This window comes from Ambystoma mexicanum, chromosome 1p, assembly GCF_040938575.1.
Source record: "Ambystoma mexicanum isolate Mex_15411 chromosome 1p, UKY_AmexF1_1, whole genome shotgun sequence".
Taxonomy (NCBI): domain Eukaryota; kingdom Metazoa; phylum Chordata; class Amphibia; order Caudata; family Ambystomatidae; genus Ambystoma; species Ambystoma mexicanum.
Window position 1 is genome coordinate 237632673 of NC_090921.1, and position 17800 is coordinate 237650472.

At 51.5% G+C, this 17800-nt stretch overlaps 8 non-coding genes across 8 annotated transcripts; all 8 read left to right on the forward strand.

The window, feature by feature from the left end:
• Positions 1 to 2110: 2110 nt before the first annotated feature.
• On the forward strand, positions 2111 to 2182 carry TRNAD-GUC (transfer RNA aspartic acid (anticodon GUC)). Its single transcript has one exon. It is a non-coding gene; the product is annotated as a tRNA-Asp (tRNA).
• A 1397-nt stretch (positions 2183 to 3579) lies between these two features.
• On the forward strand, positions 3580 to 3651 carry TRNAD-GUC (transfer RNA aspartic acid (anticodon GUC)). The gene has a single exon. It is a non-coding gene; the product is annotated as a tRNA-Asp (tRNA).
• A 1397-nt stretch (positions 3652 to 5048) lies between these two features.
• On the forward strand, positions 5049 to 5120 carry TRNAD-GUC (transfer RNA aspartic acid (anticodon GUC)). The gene has a single exon. It is a non-coding gene; the product is annotated as a tRNA-Asp (tRNA).
• A 1397-nt stretch (positions 5121 to 6517) lies between these two features.
• On the forward strand, positions 6518 to 6589 carry TRNAD-GUC (transfer RNA aspartic acid (anticodon GUC)). The gene has a single exon. It is a non-coding gene; the product is annotated as a tRNA-Asp (tRNA).
• Positions 6590 to 9453: 2864 nt separating this feature from the next.
• TRNAD-GUC (transfer RNA aspartic acid (anticodon GUC)) lies at positions 9454 to 9525 on the forward strand. The gene has a single exon. It is a non-coding gene; the product is annotated as a tRNA-Asp (tRNA).
• Positions 9526 to 10921: 1396 nt separating this feature from the next.
• On the forward strand, positions 10922 to 10993 carry TRNAD-GUC (transfer RNA aspartic acid (anticodon GUC)). The gene has a single exon. It is a non-coding gene; the product is annotated as a tRNA-Asp (tRNA).
• Positions 10994 to 12390: 1397 nt separating this feature from the next.
• On the forward strand, positions 12391 to 12462 carry TRNAD-GUC (transfer RNA aspartic acid (anticodon GUC)). Its single transcript has one exon. It is a non-coding gene; the product is annotated as a tRNA-Asp (tRNA).
• A 1397-nt stretch (positions 12463 to 13859) lies between these two features.
• Positions 13860 to 13931, forward strand: TRNAD-GUC (transfer RNA aspartic acid (anticodon GUC)). The gene has a single exon. It is a non-coding gene; the product is annotated as a tRNA-Asp (tRNA).
• The last annotated feature ends 3869 nt before the right edge of the window (positions 13932 to 17800 follow it).

The window sequence follows — 17800 nt, forward strand, 5'->3', positions numbered from 1 at the left end:
AAATGCAAGGCCAGGAAAAGTGGCAGCGGTGGGATTTGAACCCACGCCTCCGAAGAGACTGGAGCCTTAATCCAGCGCCTTAGACCGCTCGGCCACGCTACCTCCCTGCTAGTCGCCGAAAGCGGAACTTGACCCGTTGCCCGGCCCGCTTTAGTGCTTTGCCTTTTCTCCTTGGAAAGTCTGGAGACAGGCAGTGGAAGGGCAGGCAAACTGTCAGGTGCGCAGAGGAGGGGAGACCATGAGGCAAGGTGGGAGATGGGGGCAAGAAGTGAGAAAAAAACTAATCGCAAGCTAGGGCAGGATTCGGAAAGTGAAGCCGAAAAGGGGCTTAGCATGCAGCCCAGGGGTTTCTTTGACTGTCCTAAGCCCACAGGGACTTTGCCGTCCTCAGCTCATGAGACTTGAGATGGGTAGCTTGATTTGCTGAGGAAATGCGGGATGACAGATTCAACTCTGGAGTCAAACATAGCCCGGAACTATCGCCTTAAACTGAGTTTTAAGCCTGGTGCCGATAAAAAGAAAGAAATTAGCCTTAGATCGGGCAAGCCGTTTGACGGGGGAAAATGAGACCCCCTAGGCCAGCTAGGTGGTCGCTGGATGCTGTGCAGACATCAGCAGCTGTTCATTTCATGCCCTCACGTCTCCTCGTTAGTATAGTGGTCAGTGTCCCCGCCTGTCACGCGGGAGACCGGGGTTCAATTCCCCGACGGGGAGGTTAAACCTTTTCTGGATTTTTTTTAGTTCTTGACAAATATTCTTGAAGATTAGGCTGAGTCAAGTAGGGAATGGGTGCCAAGAACTGACTCTTTAAGAAAAAAGCACCGGCAACGCTAGTCATCGTACAATATTTGTGCACAATTGCTTACATTAGGCGGCCGGTCCACTTTATTGAGTCCCCCTCAGCACCATTTAGTGCTCCTGTTGTCTGCGAAGTCCAAATTGTAACCCTGAATCAGTTCCTCTTCTGACCCTTTGTATCATGTTACATGACGAGTAATGATCACCTGTTAGCTTTATCCCTAATTATAACTCTCACTCTTTCCCTGCATCTAACCCTAGCTCTAATCCCATCATTAACCTCGGTCCGGGCACACGCGTGAACCCTTACTCTCATCTCAGCCTCTCCTGGTGATACATCACACCTGGGATCGTTTGCTCCCTGTGGGCTGTGGGAAATTTGCTACCAGCACGCCCTGGAAGTGGGGCTCATTCCGCTGCAACGGGAGGTCTTCCCAGGACGCGTCACAGCTCAACGCAAGAGCTCCTGGGTTTCGAAGGCTCTTGCAGCAAGCCTTCACAAAGCAGCAGGGAGCGCCGTTCCAGATGGGAAACTTGAGACTGGATGTCCAGAAAAGCAAGACGTCAGAAGCGAAACCTTTTTCCTGCAGGGTGTGGCATACCATCCGCTTGCTCATTGCGACAGAGGTGGCACTAATGAAGGAAGAGGTCAACGTTACGTTCTTCTTTAAAATGCAAGGCCAGGAAAAGTGGCAGCGGTGGGATTTGAACCCACGCCTCCGAAGAGACTGGAGCCTTAATCCAGCGCCTTAGACCGCTCGGCCACGCTACCTCCCTGCTAGTCGCCGAAAGCGGAACTTGACCCGTTGCCCGGCCCGCTTTAGTGCTTTGCCTTTTCTCCTTGGAAAGTCTGGAGACAGGCAGTGGAAGGGCAGGCAAACTGTCAGGTGCGCAGAGGAGGGGAGACCATGAGGCAAGGTGGGAGATGGGGGCAAGAAGTAAGAAAAAAACTAATCGCAAGCTAGGGCAGGATTCGGAAAGTGAAGCCGAAAAGGGGCTTAGCATGCAGCCCAGGGGTTTCTTTGACTGTCCTAAGCCCACAGGGACTTTGCCGTCCTCAGCTCATGAGACTTGAGATGGGTAGCTTGATTTGCTGAGGAAATGCGGGATGACAGATTCAACTCTGGAGTCAAACATAGCCCGGAACTATCGCCTTAAACTGAGTTTTAAGCCTGGTGCCGATAAAAAGAAAGAAATTAGCCTTAGATCGGGCAAGCCGTTTGACGGGGGAAAATGAGACCCCCTAGGCCAGCTAGGTGGTCGCTGGATGCTGTGCAGACATCAGCAGCTGTTCATTTCATGCCCTCACGTCTCCTCGTTAGTATAGTGGTCAGTATCCCCGCCTGTCACGCGGGAGACCGGGGTTCAATTCCCCGACGGGGAGGTTAAACCTTTTCTGGATTTTTTTTAGTTCTTGACAAATATTCTTGAAGATTAGGCTGAGTCAAGTAGGGAATGGGTGCCAAGAACTGACTCTTTAAGAAAAAAGCACCGGCAACGCTAGTCATCGTACAATATTTGTGCACAATTGCTTACATTAGGCGGCCGGTCCACTTTATTGAGTCCCCCTCAGCACCATTTAGTGCTCCTGTTGTCTGCGAAGTCCAAATTGTAACCCTGAATCAGTTCCTCTTCTGACCCTTTGTATCATGTTACATGACGAGTAATGATCACCTGTTAGCTTTATCCCTAATTATAACTCTCACTCTTTCCCTGCATCTAACCCTAGCTCTAATCCCATCATTAACCTCGGTCCGGGCACACGCGTGAACCCTTACTCTCATCTCAGCCTCTCCTGGTGATACATCACACCTGGGATCGTTTGCTCCCTGTGGGCTGTGGGAAATTTGCTACCAGCACGCCCTGGAAGTGGGGCTCATTCCGCTGCAACGGGAGGTCTTCCCAGGACGCGTCACAGCTCAACGCAAGAGCTCCTGGGTTTCGAAGGCTCTTGCAGCAAGCCTTCACAAAGCAGCAGGGAGCGCCGTTCCAGATGGGAAACTTGAGACTGGATGTCCAGAAAAGCAAGACGTCAGAAGCGAAACCTTTTTCCTGCAGGGTGTGGCATACCATCCGCTTGCTCATTGCGACAGAGGTGGCACTAATGAAGGAAGAGGTCAACGTTACGTTCTTCTTTAAAATGCAAGGCCAGGAAAAGTGGCAGCGGTGGGATTTGAACCCACGCCTCCGAAGAGACTGGAGCCTTAATCCAGCGCCTTAGACCGCTCGGCCACGCTACCTCCCTGCTAGTCGCAGAAAGCGGAACTTGACCCGTTGCCCGGCCCGCTTTAGTGCTTTGCCTTTTCTCCTTGGAAAGTCTGGAGACAGGCAGTGGAAGGGCAGGCAAACTGTCAGGTGCGCAGAGGAGGGGAGACCATGAGGCAAGGTGGGAGATGGGGGCAAGAAGTGAGAAAAAAACTAATCGCAAGCTAGGGCAGGATTCGGAAAGTGAAGCCGAAAAGGGGCTTAGCATGCAGCCCAGGGGTTTCTTTGACTGTCCTAAGCCCACAGGGACTTTGCCGTCCTCAGCTCATGAGACTTGAGATGGGTAGCTTGATTTGCTGAGGAAATGCGGGATGACAGATTCAACTCTGGAGTCAAACATAGCCCGGAACTATCGCCTTAAACTGAGTTTTAAGCCTGGTGCCGATAAAAAGAAAGAAATTAGCCTTAGATCGGGCAAGCCGTTTGACGGGGGAAAATGAGACCCCCCTAGGCCAGCTAGGTGGTCGCTGGATGCTGTGCAGACATCAGCAGCTGTTCATTTCATGCCCTCACGTCTCCTCGTTAGTATAGTGGTCAGTATCCCCGCCTGTCACGCGGGAGACCGGGGTTCAATTCCCCGACGGGGAGGTTAAACCGTTTCTGGATTTTTTTTAGTTCTTGACAAATATTCTTGAAGATTAGGCTGAGTCAAGTAGGGAATGGGTGCCAAGAACTGACTCTTTAAGAAAAAAGCACCGGCAACGCTAGTCATCGTACAATATTTGTGCACAATTGCTTACATTAGGCGGCCGGTCCACTTTATTGAGTCCCCCTCAGCACCATTTAGTGCTCCTGTTGTCTGCGAAGTCCAAATTGTAACCCTGAATCAGTTCCTCTTCTGACCCTTTGTATCATGTTACATGACGAGTAATGATCACCTGTTAGCTTTATCCCTAATTATAACTCTCACTCTTTCCCTGCATCTAACCCTAGCTCTAATCCCATCATTAACCTCGGTCCGGGCACACGCGTGAACCCCTACTCTCATCTCAGCCTCTCCTGGTGATACATCACACCTGGGATCGTTTGCTCCCTGTGGGCTGTGGGAAATTTGCTACCAGCATGCCCTGGAAGTGGGGCTCATTCCGCTGCAACGGGAGGTCTTCCCAGGACGCGTCACAGCTCAACGCAAGAGCTCCTGGGTTTCGAAGGCTCTTGCAGCAAGCCTTCACAAAGCAGCAGGGAGCGCCGTTCCAGATGGGAAACTTGAGACTGGATGTCCAGAAAAGCAAGACGTCAGAAGCGAAACCTTTTTCCTGCAGGGTGTGGCATACCATCCGCTTGCTCATTGCGACAGAGGTGGCACTAATGAAGGAAGAGGTCAACGTTACGTTCTTCTTTAAAATGCAAGGCCAGGAAAAGTGGCAGCGGTGGGATTTGAACCCACGCCTCCGAAGAGACTGGAGCCTTAATCCAGCGCCTTAGACCGCTCGGCCACGCTACCTCCCTGCTAGTCGCCGAAAGCGGAACTTGACCCGTTGCCCGGCCCGCTTTAGTGCTTTGCCTTTTCTCCTTGGAAAGTCTGGAGACAGGCAGTGGAAGGGCAGGCAAACTGTCAGGTGCGCAGAGGAGGGGAGACCATGAGGCAAGGTGGGAGATGGGGGCAAGAAGTGAGAAAAAAACTAATCGCAAGCTAGGGCAGGATTCGGAAAGTGAAGCCGAAAAGGGGCTTAGCATGCAGCCCAGGGGTTTCTTTGACTGTCCTAAGCCCACAGGGACTTTGCCGTCCTCAGCTCATGAGACTTGAGATGGGTAGCTTGATTTGCTGAGGAAATGCGGGATGACAGATTCAACTCTGGAGTCAAACATAGCCCGGAACTATCGCCTTAAACTGAGTTTTAAGCCTGGTGCCGATAAAAAGAAAGAAATTAGCCTTAGATCGGGCAAGCCGTTTGACGGGGGAAAATGAGACCCCCCTAGGCCAGCTAGGTGGTCGCTGGATGCTGTGCAGACATCAGCAGCTGTTCATTTCATGCCCTCACGTCTCCTCGTTAGTATAGTGGTCAGTATCCCCGCCTGTCACGCGGGAGACCGGGGTTCAATTCCCCGACGGGGAGGTTAAACCGTTTCTGGATTTTTTTTAGTTCTTGACAAATATTCTTGAAGATTAGGCTGAGTCAAGTAGGGAATGGGTGCCAAGAACTGACTCTTTAAGAAAAAAGCACCGGCAACGCTAGTCATCGTACAATATTTGTGCACAATTGCTTACATTAGGCGGCCGGTCCACTTTATTGAGTCCCCCTCAGCACCATTTAGTGCTCCTGTTGTCTGCGAAGTCCAAATTGTAACCCTGAATCAGTTCCTCTTCTGACCCTTTGTATCATGTTACATGACGAGTAATGATCACCTGTTAGCTTTATCCCTAATTATAACTCTCACTCTTTCCCTGCATCTAACCCTAGCTCTAATCCCATCATTAACCTCGGTCCGGGCACACGCGTGAACCCCTACTCTCATCTCAGCCTCTCCTGGTGATACATCACACCTGGGATCGTTTGCTCCCTGTGGGCTGTGGGAAATTTGCTACCAGCACGCCCTGGAAGTGGGGCTCATTCCGCTGCAACGGGAGGTCTTCCCAGGACGCGTCACAGCTCAACGCAAGAGCTCCTGGGTTTCGAAGGCTCTTGCAGCAAGCCTTCACAAAGCAGCAGGGAGCGCCGTTCCAGATGGGAAACTTGAGACTGGATGTCCAGAAAAGCAAGACGTCAGAAGCGAAACCTTTTTCCTGCAGGGTGTGGCATACCATCCGCTTGCTCATTGCGACAGAGGTGGCACTAATGAAGGAAGAGGTCAACGTTACGTTCTTCTTTAAAATGCAAGGCCAGGAAAAGTGGCAGCGGTGGGATTTGAACCCACGCCTCCGAAGAGACTGGAGCCTTAATCCAGCGCCTTAGACCGCTCGGCCACGCTACCTCCCTGCTAGTCGCCGAAAGCGGAACTTGACCCGTTGCCCGGCCCGCTTTAGTGCTTTGCCTTTTCTCCTTGGAAAGTCTGGAGACAGGCAGTGGAAGGGCAGGCAAACTGTCAGGTGCGCAGAGGAGGGGAGACCATGAGGCAAGGTGGGAGATGGGGGCAAGAAGTGAGAAAAAAACTAATCGCAAGCTAGGGCAGGATTCGGAAAGTGAAGCCGAAAAGGGGCTTAGCATGCAGCCCAGGGGTTTCTTTGACTGTCCTAAGCCCACAGGGACTTTGCCGTCCTCAGCTCATGAGACTTGAGATGGGTAGCTTGATTTGCTGAGGAAATGCGGGATGACAGATTCAACTCTGGAGTCAAACATAGCCCGGAACTATCGCCTTAAACTGAGTTTTAAGCCTGGTGCCGATAAAAAGAAAGAAATTAGCCTTAGATCGGGCAAGCCGTTTGACGGGGGAAAATGAGACCCCCCTAGGCCAGCTAGGTGGTCGCTGGATGCTGTGCAGACATCAGCAGCTGTTCATTTCATGCCCTCACGTCTCCTCGTTAGTATAGTGGTCAGTATCCCCGCCTGTCACGCGGGAGACCGGGGTTCAATTCCCCGACGGGGAGGTTAAACCGTTTCTGGATTTTTTTTAGTTCTTGACAAATATTCTTGAAGATTAGGCTGAGTCAAGTAGGGAATGGGTGCCAAGAACTGACTCTTTAAGAAAAAAGCACCGGCAACGCTAGTCATCGTACAATATTTGTGCACAATTGCTTACATTAGGCGGCCGGTCCACTTTATTGAGTCCCCCTCAGCACCATTTAGTGCTCCTGTTGTCTGCGAAGTCCAAATTGTAACCCTGAATCAGTTCCTCTTCTGACCCTTTGTATCATGTTACATGACGAGTAATGATCACCTGTTAGCTTTATCCCTAATTATAACTCTCACTCTTTCCCTGCATCTAACCCTAGCTCTAATCCCATCATTAACCTCGGTCCGGGCACACGCGTGAACCCCTACTCTCATCTCAGCCTCTCCTGGTGATACATCACACCTGGGATCGTTTGCTCCCTGTGGGCTGTGGGAAATTTGCTACCAGCACGCCCTGGAAGTGGGGCTCATTCCGCTGCAACGGGAGGTCTTCCCAGGACGCGTCACAGCTCAACGCAAGAGCTCCTGGGTTTCGAAGGCTCTTGCAGCAAGCCTTCACAAAGCAGCAGGGAGCGCCGTTCCAGATGGGAAACTTGAGACTGGATGTCCAGAAAAGCAAGACGTCAGAAGCGAAACCTTTTTCCTGCAGGGTGTGGCATACCATCCGCTTGCTCATTGCGACAGAGGTGGCACTAATGAAGGAAGAGGTCAACGTTACGTTCTTCTTTAAAATGCAAGGCCAGGAAAAGTGGCAGCGGTGGGATTTGAACCCACGCCTCCGAAGAGACTGGAGCCTTAATCCAGCGCCTTAGACCGCTCGGCCACGCTACCTCCCTGCTAGTCGCCGAAAGCGGAACTTGACCCGTTGCCCGGCCCGCTTTAGTGCTTTGCCTTTTCTCCTTGGAAAGTCTGGAGACAGGCAGTGGAAGGGCAGGCAAACTGTCAGGTGCGCAGAGGAGGGGAGACCATGAGGCAAGGTGGGAGATGGGGGCAAGAAGTGAGAAAAAAACTAATCGCAAGCTAGGGCAGGATTCGGAAAGTGAAGCCGAAAAGGGGCTTAGCATGCAGCCCAGGGGTTTCTTTGACTGTCCTAAGCCCACAGGGACTTTGCCGTCCTCAGCTCATGAGACTTGAGATGGGTAGCTTGATTTGCTGAGGAAATGCGGGATGACAGATTCAACTCTGGAGTCAAACATAGCCCGGAACTATCGCCTTAAACTGAGTTTTAAGCCTGGTGCCGATAAAAAGAAAGAAATTAGCCTTAGATCGGGCAAGCCGTTTGACGGGGGAAAATGAGACCCCCTAGGCCAGCTAGGTGGTCGCTGGATGCTGTGCAGACATCAGCAGCTGTTCATTTCATGCCCTCACGTCTCCTCGTTAGTATAGTGGTCAGTGTCCCCGCCTGTCACGCGGGAGACCGGGGTTCAATTCCCCGACGGGGAGGTTAAACCTTTTCTGGATTTTTTTTAGTTCTTGACAAATATTCTTGAAGATTAGGCTGAGTCAAGTAGGGAATGGGTGCCAAGAACTGACTCTTTAAGAAAAAAGCACCGGCAACGCTAGTCATCGTACAATATTTGTGCACAATTGCTTACATTAGGCGGCCGGTCCACTTTATTGAGTCCCCCTCAGCACCATTTAGTGCTCCTGTTGTCTGCGAAGTCCAAATTGTAACCCTGAATCAGTTCCTCTTCTGACCCTTTGTATCATGTTACATGACGAGTAATGATCACCTGTTAGCTTTATCCCTAATTATAACTCTCACTCTTTCCCTGCATCTAACCCTAGCTCTAATCCCATCATTAACCTCGGTCCGGGCACACGCGTGAACCCTTACTCTCATCTCAGCCTCTCCTGGTGATACATCACACCTGGGATCGTTTGCTCCCTGTGGGCTGTGGGAAATTTGCTACCAGCACGCCCTGGAAGTGGGGCTCATTCCGCTGCAACGGGAGGTCTTCCCAGGACGCGTCACAGCTCAACGCAAGAGCTCCTGGGTTTCGAAGGCTTTTGCAGCAAGCCTTCACAAAGCAGCAGGGAGCGCCGTTCCAGATGGGAAACTTGAGACTGGATGTCCAGAAAAGCAAGACGTCAGAAGCGAAACCTTTTTCCTGCAGGGTGTGGCATACCATCCGCTTGCTCATTGCGACAGAGGTGGCACTAATGAAGGAAGAGGTCAACGTTACGTTCTTCTTTAAAATGCAAGGCCAGGAAAAGTGGCAGCGGTGGGATTTGAACCCACGCCTCCGAAGAGACTGGAGCCTTAATCCAGCGCCTTAGACCGCTCGGCCACGCTACCTCCCTGCTAGTCGCCGAAAGCGGAACTTGACCCGTTGCCCGGCCCGCTTTAGTGCTTTGCCTTTTCTCCTTGGAAAGTCTGGAGACAGGCAGTGGAAGGGCAGGCAAACTGTCAGGTGCGCAGAGGAGGGGAGACCATGAGGCAAGGTGGGAGATGGGGGCAAGAAGTAAGAAAAAAACTAATCGCAAGCTAGGGCAGGATTCGGAAAGTGAAGCCGAAAAGGGGCTTAGCATGCAGCCCAGGGGTTTCTTTGACTGTCCTAAGCCCACAGGGACTTTGCCGTCCTCAGCTCATGAGACTTGAGATGGGTAGCTTGATTTGCTGAGGAAATGCGGGATGACAGATTCAACTCTGGAGTCAAACATAGCCCGGAACTATCGCCTTAAACTGAGTTTTAAGCCTGGTGCCGATAAAAAGAAAGAAATTAGCCTTAGATCGGGCAAGCCGTTTGACGGGGGAAAATGAGACCCCCTAGGCCAGCTAGGTGGTCGCTGGATGCTGTGCAGACATCAGCAGCTGTTCATTTCATGCCCTCACGTCTCCTCGTTAGTATAGTGGTCAGTATCCCCGCCTGTCACGCGGGAGACCGGGGTTCAATTCCCCGACGGGGAGGTTAAACCTTTTCTGGATTTTTTTTAGTTCTTGACAAATATTCTTGAAGATTAGGCTGAGTCAAGTAGGGAATGGGTGCCAAGAACTGACTCTTTAAGAAAAAAGCACCGGCAACGCTAGTCATCGTACAATATTTGTGCACAATTGCTTACATTAGGCGGCCGGTCCACTTTATTGAGTCCCCCTCAGCACCATTTAGTGCTCCTGTTGTCTGCGAAGTCCAAATTGTAACCCTGAATCAGTTCCTCTTCTGACCCTTTGTATCATGTTACATGACGAGTAATGATCACCTGTTAGCTTTATCCCTAATTATAACTCTCACTCTTTCCCTGCAACTAACCCTAGCTCTAATCCCATCATTAACCTCGGTCCGGGCACACGCGTGAACCCTTACTCTCATCTGAGCCTCTCCTGGTGATACATCACACCTGGGATCGTTTGCTCCCTGTGGGCTGTGGGAAATTTGCTACCAGCACGCCCTGGAAGTGGGGCTCATTCCGCTGCAACGGGAGGTCTTCCCAGGACGCGTCACAGCTCAACGCAAGAGCTCCTGGGTTTCGAAGGCTCTTGCAGCAAGCCTTCACAAAGCAGCAGGGAGCGCCGTTCCAGATGGGAAACTTGAGACTGGATGTCCAGAAAAGCAAGACGTCAGAAGCGAAACCTTTTTCCTGCAGGGTGTGGCATACCATCCGCTTGCTCATTGCGACAGAGGTGGCACTAATGAAGGAAGAGGTCAACGTTACGTTCTTCTTTAAAATGCAAGGCCAGGAAAAGTGGCAGCGGTGGGATTTGAACCCACGCCTCCGAAGAGACTGGAGCCTTAATCCAGCGCCTTAGACTGCTCGGCCACGCTACCTCCCTGCTAGTCGCCGAAAGCGGAACTTGACCCGTTGCCCGGCCCGCTTTAGTGCTTTGCCTTTTCTCCTTGGAAAGTCTGGAGACAGGCAGTGGAAGGGCAGGCAAACTGTCAGGTGCGCAGAGGAGGGGAGACCATGAGGCAAGGTGGGAGATGGGGGCAAGAAGTGAGAAAAAAACTAATCGCAAGCTAGGGCAGGATTCGGAAAGTGAAGCCGAAAAGGGGCTTAGCATGCAGCCCAGGGGTTTCTTTGACTGTCCTAAGCCCACAGGGACTTTGCCGTCCTCAGCTCATGAGACTTGAGATGGGTAGCTTGATTTGCTGAGGAAATGCGGGATGACAGATTCAACTCTGGAGTCAAACATAGCCCGGAACTATCGCCTTAAACTGAGTTTTAAGCCTGGTGCCGATAAAAAGAAAGAAATTAGCCTTAGATCGGGCAAGCCGTTTGACGGGGGAAAATGAGACCCCCTAGGCCAGCTAGGTGGTCGCTGGATGCTGTGCAGACATCAGCAGCTGTTCATTTCATGCCCTCACGTCTCCTCGTTAGTATAGTGGTCAGTATCCCCGCCTGTCACGCGGGAGACCGGGGTTCAATTCCCCGACGGGGAGGTTAAACCTTTTCTGGATTTTTTTTAGTTCTTGACAAATATTCTTGAAGATTAGGCTGAGTCAAGTAGGGAATGGGTGCCAAGAACTGACTCTTTAAGAAAAAAGCACCGGCAACGCTAGTCATCGTACAATATTTGTGCACAATTGCTTACATTAGGCGGCCGGTCCACTTTATTGAGTCCCCCTCAGCACCATTTAGTGCTCCTGTTGTCTGCGAAGTCCAAATTGTAACCCTGAATCAGTTCCTCTTCTGACCCTTTGTATCATGTTACATGACGAGTAATGATCACCTGTTAGCTTTATCCCTAATTATAACTCTCACTCTTTCCCTGCATCTAACCCTAGCTCTAATCCCATCATTAACCTCGGTCCGGGCACACGCGTGAACCCTTACTCTCATCTCAGCCTCTCCTGGTGATACATCACACCTGGGATCGTTTGCTCCCTGTGGGCTGTGGGAAATTTGCTACCAGCACGCCCTGGAAGTGGGGCTCATTCCGCTGCAACGGGAGGTCTTCCCAGGACGCGTCACAGCTCAACGCAAGAGCTCCTGGGTTTCGAAGGCTCTTGCAGCAAGCCTTCACAAAGCAGCAGGGAGCGCCGTTCCAGATGGGAAACTTGAGACTGGATGTCCAGAAAAGCAAGACGTCAGAAGCGAAACCTTTTTCCTGCAGGGTGTGGCATACCATCCGCTTGCTCATTGCGACAGAGGTGGCACTAATGAAGGAAGAGGTCAACGTTACGTTCTTCTTTAAAATGCAAGGCCAGGAAAAGTGGCAGCGGTGGGATTTGAACCCACGCCTCCGAAGAGACTGGAGCCTTAATCCAGCGCCTTAGACCGCTCGGCCACGCTACCTCCCTGCTAGTCGCCGAAAGCGGAACTTGACCCGTTGCCCGGCCCGCTTTAGTGCTTTGCCTTTTCTCCTTGGAAAGTCTGGAGACAGGCAGTGGAAGGGCAGGCAAACTGTCAGGTGCGCAGAGGAGGGGAGACCATGAGGCAAGGTGGGAGATGGGGGCAAGAAGTGAGAAAAAAACTAATCGCAAGCTAGGGCAGGATTCGGAAAGTGAAGCCGAAAAGGGGCTTAGCATGCAGCCCAGGGGTTTCTTTGACTGTCCTAAGCCCACAGGGACTTTGCCGTCCTCAGCTCATGAGACTTGAGATGGGTAGCTTGATTTGCTGAGGAAATGCGGGATGACAGATTCAACTCTGGAGTCAAACATAGCCCGGAACTATCGCCTTAAACTGAGTTTTAAGCCTGGTGCCGATAAAAAGAAAGAAATTAGCCTTAGATCGGGCAAGCCGTTTGACGGGGGAAAATGAGACCCCCCTAGGCCAGCTAGGTGGTCGCTGGATGCTGTGCAGACATCAGCAGCTGTTCATTTCATGCCCTCACGTCTCCTCGTTAGTATAGTGGTCAGTATCCCCGCCTGTCACGCGGGAGACCGGGGTTCAATTCCCCGACGGGGAGGTTAAACCGTTTCTGGATTTTTTTTAGTTCTTGACAAATATTCTTGAAGATTAGGCTGAGTCAAGTAGGGAATGGGTGCCAAGAACTGACTCTTTAAGAAAAAAGCACCGGCAACGCTAGTCATCGTACAATATTTGTGCACAATTGCTTACATTAGGCGGCCGGTCCACTTTATTGAGTCCCCCTCAGCACCATTTAGTGCTCCTGTTGTCTGCGAAGTCCAAATTGTAACCCTGAATCAGTTCCTCTTCTGACCCTTTGTATCATGTTACATGACGAGTAATGATCACCTGTTAGCTTTATCCCTAATTATAACTCTCACTCTTTCCCTGCATCTAACCCTAGCTCTAATCCCATCATTAACCTCGGTCCGGGCACACGCGTGAACCCCTACTCTCATCTCAGCCTCTCCTGGTGATACATCACACCTGGGATCGTTTGCTCCCTGTGGGCTGTGGGAAATTTGCTACCAGCACGCCCTGGAAGTGGGGCTCATTCCGCTGCAACGGGAGGTCTTCCCAGGACGCGTCACAGCTCAACGCAAGAGCTCCTGGGTTTCGAAGGCTCTTGCAGCAAGCCTTCACAAAGCAGCAGGGAGCGCCGTTCCAGATGGGAAACTTGAGACTGGATGTCCAGAAAAGCAAGACGTCAGAAGCGAAACCTTTTTCCTGCAGGGTGTGGCATACCATCCGCTTGCTCATTGCGACAGAGGTGGCACTAATGAAGGAAGAGGTCAACGTTACGTTCTTCTTTAAAATGCAAGGCCAGGAAAAGTGGCAGCGGTGGGATTTGAACCCACGCCTCCGAAGAGACTGGAGCCTTAATCCAGCGCCTTAGACCGCTCGGCCACGCTACCTCCCTGCTAGTCGCCGAAAGCGGAACTTGACCCGTTGCCCGGCCCGCTTTAGTGCTTTGCCTTTTCTCCTTGGAAAGTCTGGAGACAGGCAGTGGAAGGGCAGGCAAACTGTCAGGTGCGCAGAGGAGGGGAGACCATGAGGCAAGGTGGGAGATGGGGGCAAGAAGTGAGAAAAAAACTAATCGCAAGCTAGGGCAGGATTCGGAAAGTGAAGCCGAAAAGGGGCTTAGCATGCAGCCCAGGGGTTTCTTTGACTGTCCTAAGCCCACAGGGACTTTGCCGTCCTCAGCTCATGAGACTTGAGATGGGTAGCTTGATTTGCTGAGGAAATGCGGGATGACAGATTCAACTCTGGAGTCAAACATAGCCCGGAACTATCGCCTTAAACTGAGTTTTAAGCCTGGTGCCGATAAAAAGAAAGAAATTAGCCTTAGATCGGGCAAGCCGTTTGACGGGGGAAAATGAGACCCCCCTAGGCCAGCTAGGTGGTCGCTGGATGCTGTGCAGACATCAGCAGCTGTTCATTTCATGCCCTCACGTCTCCTCGTTAGTATAGTGGTCAGTATCCCCGCCTGTCAAGCGGGAGACCGGGGTTCAATTCCCCGACGGGGAGGTTAAACCTTTTCTGGATTTTTTTTAGTTCTTGACAAATATTCTTGAAGATTAGGCTGAGTCAAGTAGGGAATGGGTGCCAAGAACTGACTCTTTAAGAAAAAAGCACCGGCAACGCTAGTCATCGTACAATATTTGTGCACAATTGCTTACATTAGGCGGCCGGTCCACTTTATTGAGTCCCCCTCAGCACCATTTAGTGCTCCTGTTGTCTGCGAAGTCCAAATTGTAACCCTGAATCAGTTCCTCTTCTGACCCTTTGTATCATGTTACATGACGAGTAATGATCACCTGTTAGCTTTATCCCTAATTATAACTCTCACTCTTTCCCTGCATCTAACCCTAGCTCTAATCCCATCATTAACCTCGGTCCGGGCACACGCGTGAACCCCTACTCTCATCTCAGCCTCTCCTGGTGATACATCACACCTGGGATCGTTTGCTCCCTGTGGGCTGTGGGAAATTTGCTACCAGCACGCCCTGGAAGTGGGGCTCATTCCGCTGCAACGGGAGGTCTTCCCAGGACGCGTCACAGCTCAACGCAAGAGCTCCTGGGTTTCGAAGGCTCTTGCAGCAAGCCTTCACAAAGCAGCAGGGAGCGCCGTTCCAGATGGGAAACTTGAGACTGGATGTCCAGAAAAGCAAGACGTCAGAAGCGAAACCTTTTTCCTGCAGGGTGTGGCATACCATCCGCTTGCTCATTGCGACAGAGGTGGCACTAATGAAGGAAGAGGTCAACGTTACGTTCTTCTTTAAAATGCAAGGCCAGGAAAAGTGGCAGCGGTGGGATTTGAACCCACGCCTCCGAAGAGACTGGAGCCTTAATCCAGCGCCTTAGACCGCTCGGCCACGCTACCTCCCTGCTAGTCGCAGAAAGCGGAACTTGACCCGTTGCCCGGCCCGCTTTAGTGCTTTGCCTTTTCTCCTTGGAAAGTCTGGAGACAGGCAGTGGAAGGGCAGGCAAACTGTCAGGTGCGCAGAGGAGGGGAGACCATGAGGCAAGGTGGGAGATGGGGGCAAGAAGTGAGAAAAAAACTAATCGCAAGCTAGGGCAGGATTCGGAAAGTGAAGCCGAAAAGGGGCTTAGCATGCAGCCCAGGGGTTTCTTTGACTGTCCTAAGCCCACAGGGACTTTGCCGTCCTCAGCTCATGAGACTTGAGATGGGTAGCTTGATTTGCTGAGGAAATGCGGGATGACAGATTCAACTCTGGAGTCAAACATAGCCCGGAACTATCGCCTTAAACTGAGTTTTAAGCCTGGTGCCGATAAAAAGAAAGAAATTAGCCTTAGATCGGGCAAGCCGTTTGACGGGGGAAAATGAGACCCCCCTAGGCCAGCTAGGTGGTCGCTGGATGCTGTGCAGACATCAGCAGCTGTTCATTTCATGCCCTCACGTCTCCTCGTTAGTATAGTGGTCAGTATCCCCGGTTCAATTCCCCGACGGGGAGGTTAAACCGTTTCTGGATTTTTTTTAGTTCTTGACAAATATTCTTGAAGATTAGGCTGAGTCAAGTAGGGAATGGGTGCCAAGAACTGACTCTTTAAGAAAAAAGCACCGGCAACGCTAGTCATCGTACAATATTTGTGCACAATTGCTTACATTAGGCGGCCGGTCCACTTTATTGAGTCCCCCTCAGCACCATTTAGTGCTCCTGTTGTCTGCGAAGTCCAAATTGTAACCCTGAATCAGTTCCTCTTCTGACCCTTTGTATCATGTTACATGACGAGTAATGATCACCTGTTAGCTTTATCCCTAATTATAACTCTCACTCTTTCCCTGCATCTAACCCTAGCTCTAATCCCATCATTAACCTCGGTCCGGGCACACGCGTGAACCCCTACTCTCATCTCAGCCTCTCCTGGTGATACATCACACCTGGGATCGTTTGCTCCCTGTGGGCTGTGGGAAATTTGCTACCAGCACGCCCTGGAAGTGGGGCTCATTCCGCTGCAACGGGAGGTCTTCCCAGGACGCGTCACAGCTCAACGCAAGAGCTCCTGGGTTTCGAAGGCTCTTGCAGCAAGCCTTCACAAAGCAGCAGGGAGCGCCGTTCCAGATGGGAAACTTGAGACTGGATGTCCAGAAAAGCAAGACGTCAGAAGCGAAACCTTTTTCCTGCAGGGTGTGGCATACCATCCGCTTGCTCATTGCGACAGAGGTGGCACTAATGAAGGAAGAGGTCAACGTTACGTTCTTCTTTAAAATGCAAGGCCAGGAAAAGTGGCAGCGGTGGGATTTGAACCCACGCCTCCGAAGAGACTGGAGCCTTAATCCAGCGCCTTAGACCGCTCGGCCACGCTACCTCCCTGCTAGTCGCCGAAAGCGGAACTTGACCCGTTGCCCGGCCCGCTTTAGTGCTTTGCCTTTTCTCCTTGGAAAGTCTGGAGACAGGCAGTGGAAGGGCAGGCAAACTGTCAGGTGCGCAGAGGAGGGGAGACCATGAGGCAAGGTGGGAGATGGGGGCAAGAAGTGAGAAAAAAACTAATCGCAAGCTAGGGCAGGATTCGGAAAGTGAAGCCGAAAAGGGGCTTAGCATGCAGCCCAGGGGTTTCTTTGACTGTCCTAAGCCCACAGGGACTTTGCCGTCCTCAGCTCATGAGACTTGAGATGGGTAGCTTGATTTGCTGAGGAAATGCGGGATGACAGATTCAACTCTGGAGTCAAACATAGCCCGGAACTATCGCCTTAAACTGAGTTTTAAGCCTGGTGCCGATAAAAAGAAAGAAATTAGCCTTAGATCGGGCAAGCCGTTTGACGGGGGAAAATGAGACCCCCTAGGCCAGCTAGGTGGTCGCTGGATGCTGTGCAGACATCAGCAGCTGTTCATTTCATGCCCTCACGTCTCCTCGTTAGTATAGTGGTCAGTGTCCCCGCCTGTCACGCGGGAGACCGGGGTTCAATTCCCCGACGGGGAGGTTAAACCTTTTCTGGATTTTTTTTAGTTCTTGACAAATATTCTTGAAGATTAGGCTGAGTCAAGTAGGGAATGGGTGCCAAGAACTGACTCTTTAAGAAAAAAGCACCGGCAACGCTAGTCATCGTACAATATTTGTGCACAATTGCTTACATTAGGCGGCCGGTCCACTTTATTGAGTCCCCCTCAGCACCATTTAGTGCTCCTGTTGTCTGCGAAGTCCAAATTGTAACCCTGAATCAGTTCCTCTTCTGACCCTTTGTATCATGTTACATGACGAGTAATGATCACCTGTTAGCTTTATCCCTAATTATAACTCTCACTCTTTCCCTGCATCTAACCCTAGCTCTAATCCCATCATTAACCTCGGTCCGGGCACACGCGTGAACCCTTACTCTCATCTCAGCCTCTCCTGGTGATACATCACACCTGGGATCGTTTGCTCCCTGTGGGCTGTGGGAAATTTGCTACCAGCACGCCCTGGAAGTGGGGCTCATTCCGCTGCAACGGGAGGTCTTCCCAGGACGCGTCACAGCTCAACGCAAGAGCTCCTGGGTTTCGAAGGCTCTTGCAGCAAGCCTTCACAAAGCAGCAGGGAGCGCCGTTCCAGATGGGAAACTTGAGACTGGATGTCCAGAAAAGCAAGACGTCAGAAGCGAAACCTTTTTCCTGCAGGGTGTGGCATACCATCCGCTTGCTCATTGCGACAGAGGTGGCACTAATGAAGGAAGAGGTCAACGTTACGTTCTTCTTTAAAATGCAAGGCCAGGAAAAGTGGCAGCGGTGGGATTTGAACCCACGCCTCCGAAGAGACTGGAGCCTTAATCCAGCGCCTTAGACCGCTCGGCCACGCTACCTCCCTGCTAGTCGCCGAAAGCGGAACTTGACCCGTTGCCCGGCCCGCTTTAGTGCTTTGCCTTTTCTCCTTGGAAAGTCTGGAGACAGGCAGTGGAA